Consider the following 7,500-nt stretch of genomic DNA (forward strand, 5'->3'; position numbering starts at 1 on the left):
TGTCTTGCGAAGACCATGGGCACAAGGCCATGGCATATGGTGAGGAAAGGACCACGGTTGCCAAGGTTAGGCACCGGAATGCTTGGCCTTGGCTTGCCAAAGCAGGGCATTGCTGGGTTGGGCTCCCTTGGCCTTCCGGGCGCCTTGGACGCTGTCTTGGGAAGACCATGGGCACAAGGCCATGGCATATGGTGAGGAATGGACCACGGTTGCCAAGGCTAGGCATATAGAGAGGAATCGCATTTTTGCCCGGATAGGCACCGGAATGCTTGGCCTTGGCTTGCCATAGCAGGGCATCGCTGGGTTGGGCTCCCTTGGCCTTCCGGGCGCCTTGGACGCTGTCTTGGGAAGACCATGGGCACAAGGCCATGGCATATAGTGAGGAATGGACCACGGTTGCCAAGGCTAGGCATATAGAGAGGAATGGACCACGGTTGCCAAGGTTGCGCAAGTTTTGGGCATTTTTTGCCCGGATATGCCCAAGTATGCCCCGATAGGCCCGTTACGCCCCGGTATGAACGCGTATGCCCGGATAGACTCGGTATGCCTTGGGATACATGCGTATGCCCCGATAGGCTTGGTACGCCCCGATATGCGCACGTGTGCCCCAGTAGGGCTCGGTATGCCCCGGTATGTACGCGTGTGCCCCGATAGGCCCGGTATGCCCCGATATGCACACGTGTGCCCCAATAGGGGTCGGTATGCCCCGGTAGGTACGCGTGTGCCCCGTAATGCACGTTTCGCTGATCTCCCCGCATGTCCCGCCCCTATATGTAATACTTACTTACTTACTTACTTTCTTTCTTGCTTGCTTGCAATGGTTGGGAGTGCCCGGCATGCCCCGCTGCAGAGACCAAGGGCGCAATGACTTGGCACCGCGGATGCCGGGACTCCGGCACTTCCCGTGGCACTGATGGTTGGTTCCAAAGACAAAAGGCCGTGCAAGGCCACCGCACCGCGGATGATTTTGCTCGTGCTGGCGCCTTTGTGTGGCCAAAGAACATGCGCGAATGCTCCTGTCGGAAGGGTTGGTGTCCTGGCCCCGTCGGGTGTCACGAATGCTCGGTTGCGAAGACCATGGGACCAAAGCCATGGCACGTCGGATGATGGCTCCAGCTGGCGCCCCGGCACTTTCTGTGGCATTGATGCTCGGTTTCAAAGACAAACGTGCGCAGGGCCAGGGGACCGCGGATGACTGCTCGTGCTGGCCTCGTTGGGCGGCATTGATGGTCGGTTGCAAAGAAAATGCGCGATTGCTCGTGTCGGGGACTGGCAAGCCAAGGCCAAGCGAGCCATGGCAACGCGGATGATGGCTCCAGCTGGCGCCCCGGCACTTTCTGTGGCATTGATGCTCGGTTTCAAAGACAAACGTGCGCAGGGCCAGGGGACCGCGGATGACTGCTCGTGCTGGCCCCGTTGGGCGGCATTGATGGTCGGTTGCAAAGAAAATGCGCGATTGCTCCTGTCGGGGCCTGGCAAGCCAAGGCCAAGCGAGCCATGGCAACGCGGATGATGGCTCCAGCTGGCGCCCCGGCACTTTCTGTGGCATTGATGCTCGGTTTCAAAGACAAACGTGCGCAGGGCCAGGGGACCGCGGATGACTGCTCGTGCTGGCCCCGTTGGGCGGCATTGATGGTGTGTTGCAGAGAGCATGTGCGATTGCAAGTGTCGGCCGGGTTTGGGTTCCCTTGGGCTTTCGGGCGCCTTGGACGCAGTCTTGCGAAGACCATGGGCACAAGGCCCCGTCCTGGCCCCTTGTTCGATTCGCTCTCGTCTTGCGCTTGCTTCCAAGGTCCTCCATGACCTTCCCCATGGCCTTGCTAGATCCCCCCCATGACGCATGACCTCTGTCCGTTGATTGGTTTTGAGTGCACACCATGCCCGGCTTGGCACCGTGTTGTCGCGTGAGTGGCATTTGGATCGTGCATGGTGGTGGGCTACCTGCCAATGCGCACAAGCCTTGCACACTAGCCTTGCGCACGAGCCTTGCACAAAAGCCTTGGACACAAGCCTTGCGCACAAGCCATGCATACAAGCCTTGCTCACAAGCCTTGGGCACTGGCCCATCGCACTAGCATTGCACACAAGCCTTGCGAACTAGCCTTGGGCACGAGCCTTGCGCACTAGCCTTGGGCACTAGCCTTGCACACAACCCTTGGGCACTAGCCTTGCGCACCAGCCTTGCCCACAAGCCTTGCACAGCAGCCTTGCACACTAGCCTTGCATACAAGCCTTGCACACTAGCCTTGCACCCAGGCCTTGCTCACTAGCCTTGGGCACTAGCCTTGCGCACTAGCCTTGGGCACTAGCCTTGCACACAGACCTTGGGCACGCAGGCCTTGCACGCTAGGCATGCTTGGGCAAGCAGCTCCCGCAACAAGTCGGCGGGTGTAGGCATGGTTGGGCGCAGATCCCGCATCGTCTCGTCGCGTCTGGGCGCAAACCCGTCGCGTCTCGTTGCGTCTTCAGAAGTCGTCGCTAACAGCACCTTTGGTTGCCACTGGTGGTTAGGCGGGTTGGTTGCGCAAACCCTATAGGAGGGTGGCATGCTGCGGGGCGCTGGAATGCGCAGGTTTAGGGCGTTTTTGCCCGGATAGGCACTGGAATGTGCTGGTTTTGGGCGTTTTTGCCTGGACAGGCTAAGGAATGGGCATGCTTTGGGCGTTTTTGCCCGGATAGGCACTGGAATGGGCTGGTTTTGGGCGTTTTTGCCTGGATAGGCTAAGGAATGGGGCATGCTTTGGGCGTTTTTGCCCGGGCAGGCACTGGAATGCCTGGCCTTGGCTGGGCATTGCTGGGTTGGGCTCCCTTGGCCTTTCAGGCGCCTTGGATGCTGTCTTGTGAAGACCATGGGCACAAGGCCATGGCATATAGTGAGGAATGGACCACGGTTGCCAAGGTTGCGCAAGTTTTGGGCATTTTTTGCCCGGATATGCCCAAGTATGCCCCGATAGGCCCGTTACGCCCCGGTATGAACGCGTATGCCCGGATAGACTCGGTATGCCTTGGGATACATGCGAATGCCCCGATAGGCTTGGTACGCCCCGATATGCGCACGTGTGCCCCAGTAGGGCTCGGTATGCCCCGGTATGTACGCGTGTGCCCTGATAGGCCCGGTATGCCCCGATATGCACACGTGTGCCCCAATAGGGGTCGGTATGCCCCGGTAGGTACGCGTGTGCCCCGTAGTGCACGTTTCGCAGAACTCCCCGCATGTCCCGCCCCTATATGTAATACTTACTTACTTACTTACTTTCTTTCTTGCTTGCTTGCAATGGTTGGGAGTGCCCGGCATGCCCCGCTGCAGAGACCAAGGGCGCAATGACTTGGCACCGCGGATGCCGGGACTCCGGCACTTCCCGTGGCACTGATGGTTGGTTCCAAAGACAAAAGGCCGTGCAAGGCCACCGCACCGCTGATGATTCTGCTCGTGCTGGCGCCGTTGTGTGGCCAAAGAACATGCGCGAATGCTCGTGTCGGAAGGGTTGGTGTCCTGGCCCCGTCGGGTGTCACGAATGCTCGGTTGCGAAGACCATGGGACCAAAGCCATGGCACGTCGGATGATGGCTCCAGCTGGAGCCCGGGCACTTTCTGTGGCATTGATGCTCGGTTTCAAAGACAAACGTGCGCAGGGCCAGGGGACCGCGGATGACTGCTCGTGCTGGCCTCGTTGGGCGGCATTGATGGTCGGTTGCAAAGAAAATGCGCGATTGCTCGTGTCGGGGACTGGCAAGCCAAGGCCAAGCGAGCCATGGCAACGCGGATGATGGCTCCAGCTGGCGCCCCGGCACTTTCTGTGGCATTGATGCTCGGTTTCAAAGACAAACGTGCGCAGGGCCAGGGGACCGCGGATGACTGCTCGTGCTGGCCTCGTTGGGCAGCATTGATGGTCGGTTGCAAAGAAAATGCGCGATTGCTCCTGTCGGGGACTGGCAAGCCAAGGCCAAGCGAGCCATGGCAACGCGGATGATGGCTCCAGCTGGCGCCCCGGCACTTTCTGTGGCATTGATGCTCGGTTTCAAAGACAAACGTGCGCAGGACCAGGGGACCGCGGATGACTGCTCGTGCTGGCCTCGTTGGGCGGCATTGATGGTCGGTTGCAAAGAAAATGCGCGATTGCTCGTGTCGGGGACTGGCAAGCCAAGGCCAAGCGAGCCATGGCAACGCGGATGATGGCTCCAGCTGGCGCCCCGGCACTTTCTGTGGCATTGATGCTCGGTTTCAAAGACAAACGTGCGCAGGGCCAGGGGACCGCGGATGACTGCTCGTGCTGGCCCCGTTGGGCAGCATTGATGGTGTGTTGCTGAGAGCATGTGCGATTGCAAGTGTCGGCCGGGTTTGGGTTCCCTTGGGCTTTCGGGCGCCTTGGACGCAGTCTTGCGAAGACCATGGGCACAAGGCCCCGTTCTGGCCCCTTGTTCGATTCGCTCTCGTCTTGCGCTTGCTTCCAAGGTCCTCCATGACCTTCCCCATGGCCTTGCTAGATCCCCCCCATGACGCATGACCTCTGTCCGTTGATTGGTTTTGAGTGCACACCATGCCCGGCTTGGCACCGTGTTGTCGCGTGAGTGGCATTTGGATCGTGCATGGTGGTGGGCTACCTGCCAATGCGCACAAGCCTTGCACACTAGCCTTGCGCACGAGCCTTGCACAAAAGCCTTGGACACAAGCCTTGCGCACAAGCCATGCATACAAGCCTTGCTCACAAGCCTTGGGCACTGGCCCATCGCACTAGCCTTGCACACAAGCCTTGCGAACTAGCCTTGGGCACGAGCCTTGCGCACTAGCCTTGGGCACTAGCCTTGCACACAACCCTTGGGCACTAGCCTTGCGCACCAGCCTTGCCCACAAGCCTTGCACAGCAGCCTTGCACACTAGCCTTGCATACAAGCCTTGCACACTAGCCTTGCACCCAGGCCTTGCTCACTAGCCTTGGGCACTAGCCTTGCGGACTAGCCTTGGGCACTAGCCTTGCACACAGACCTTGGGCACGCAGGCCTTGCACGCTAGGCATGCTTGGGCAAGCAGCTCCCGCAACAAGTCGGCGGGTGTAGGCATGGTTGGGCGCAGATCCCGCATCGTCTCGTCGCGTCTGGGCGCAAACCCGTCGCGTCTCGTTGCGTCTTCAGAAGTCGTCGCTAACAGCACCTTTGGTTGCCACTGGTGGTTAGGCGGGTTGGTTGCGCAAACCCTATAGGAGGGTGGCATGCTGCGGGGCGCTGGAATGCGCAGGTTTAGGGCGTTTTTGCCCGGATAGGCACTGGAATGTGCTGGTTTTGGGCGTTTTTGCCTGGACAGGCTAAGGAATGGGCATGCTTTGGGCGTTTTTGCCCGGATAGGCACTGGAATGGGCTGGTTTTGGGCGTTTTTGCCTGGATAGGCTAAGGAATGGGGCATGCTTTGGGCGTTTTTGCCCGGGCAGGCACTGGAATGCCTGGCCTTGGCTGGGCATTGCTGGGTTGGGCTCCCTTGGCCTTTCAGGCGCCTTGGATGCTGTCTTGTGAAGACCATGGGCACAAGGCCATGGCATATAGTGAGGAATGGACCACGGTTGCCAAGGTTGCGCAAGTTTTGGGCATTTTTTGCCCGGATATGCCCAAGTATGCCCCGATAGGCCCGTTACGCCCCGGTATGAACGCGTATGCCCGGATAGACTCGGTATGCCTTGGGATACATGCGAATGCCCCGATAGGCTTGGTACGCCCCGATATGCGCACGTGTGCCCCAGTAGGGCTCGGTATGCCCCGGTATGTACGCGTGTGCCCTGATAGGCCCGGTATGCCCCGATATGCACACGTGTGCCCCAATAGGGGTCGGTATGCCCCGGTAGGTACGCGTGTGCCCCGTAGTGCACGTTTCGCAGAACTCCCCGCATGTCCCGCCCCTATATGTAATACTTACTTACTTACTTACTTTCTTTCTCGCTTGCTTGCAATGGTTGGGAGTGCCCGGCATGCCCCGCTGCAGAGACCAAGGGCGCAATGACTTGGCACCGCGGATGCCGGGACTCCGGCACTTCCCGTGGCACTGATGGTTGGTTCCAAAGACAAAAGGCCGTGCAAGGCCACCGCACCGCTGATGATTTTGCTCGTGCTGGCGTCGTTGTGTGGCCAAAGAACATGCGCGAATGCTCGTGTCGGAAGGGTTGGTGTCCTGGCCCCGTCGGGTGTCACGAATGCTCGGTTGCGTAGACCATGGGACCAAAGCCATGGCACGTCGGATGATGGCTCCAGCTGGCGCCCGGGCACTTTCTGTGGCATTGATGCTCGGTTTCAAAGACAAACGTGCGCAGGGCCAGGGGACCGCGGATGACTGCTCGTGCTGGCCTCGTTGGGCGGCATTGATGGTCGGTTGCAAAGAAAATGCGCGATTGCTCGTGTCGGGGACTGGCAAGCCAAGGCCAAGCGAGCCATGGCAACGCGGATGATGGCTCCAGCTGGCGCCCCGGCACTTTCTGTGGCATTGATGCTCGGTTTCAAAGACAAACGTGCGCAGGGCCAGGGACCGCGGATGACTGCTCGTGCTGGCCTCGTTGGGCAGCATTGATGGTCGGTTGCAAAGAAAATGCGCGATTGCTCCTGTCGGGGACTGGCAAGCCAAGGCCAAGCGAGCCATGGCAACGCGGATTATGGCTCCAGCTGGCGCCCCGGCACTTTCTGTGGCATTGATGCTCGGTTTCAAAGACAAACGTGCGCAGGGCCAGGGGACCGCGGATGACTGCTCGTGCTGGCCTCGTTGGGCGGCATTGATGGTCGGTTGCAAAGAAAATGCGCGATTGCTCGTGTCGGGGACTGGCAAGCCAAGGCCAAGCGAGCCATGGCAACGCGGATGATGGCTCCAGCTGGCGCCCCGGCACTTTCTGTGGCATTGATGCTCGGTTTCAAAGACAAACGTGCGCAGGACCAGGGGACCGCGGATGACTGCTCGTGCTGGCCTCGTTGGGCGGCATTGATGGTCGGTTGCAAAGAAAATGCGCGATTGCTCGTGTCGGGGACTGGCAAGCCAAGGCCAAGCGAGCCATGGCAACGCGGATGATGGCTCCAGCTGGCGCCCCAGCACTTTCTGTGGCATTGATGCTCGGTTTCAAAGACAAACGTGCGCAGGGCCAGGGGACCGCGGATGACTGCTCGTGCTGGCCCCGTTGGGCGGCATTGATGGTGTGTTGCAGAGAGCATGTGCGATTGCAAGTGTCGGCCGGGTTTGGGTTCCCTTGGGCTTTCGGGCGCCTTGGACGCAGTCTTGCGAAGACCATGGGCACAAGGCCCCGTCCTGGCCCCTTGTTCGATTCGCTCTCGTCTTGCGCTTGCTTCCAAGGTCCTCCATGACCTTCCCCATGGCCTTGCTAGATCCCCCCCATGACGCATGACCTCTGTCCGTTGATTGGTTTTGAGTGCACACCATGCCCGGCTTGGCACCGTGTTGTCGCTTGAGTGGCATTTGGATCGTGCATGGTGGTGGGCTACCTGCCAATGCGCACAAGCCTTGCACACTAGCCTTGCG

This window comes from Tasmannia lanceolata, unplaced genomic scaffold (genome assembly GCF_043159265.1).
Source record: "Tasmannia lanceolata isolate RefF3 unplaced genomic scaffold, GAP_Taslan_0.1 ptg000101l, whole genome shotgun sequence".
Classification (NCBI taxonomy): Eukaryota; Viridiplantae; Streptophyta; class Magnoliopsida; order Canellales; family Winteraceae; genus Tasmannia; species Tasmannia lanceolata.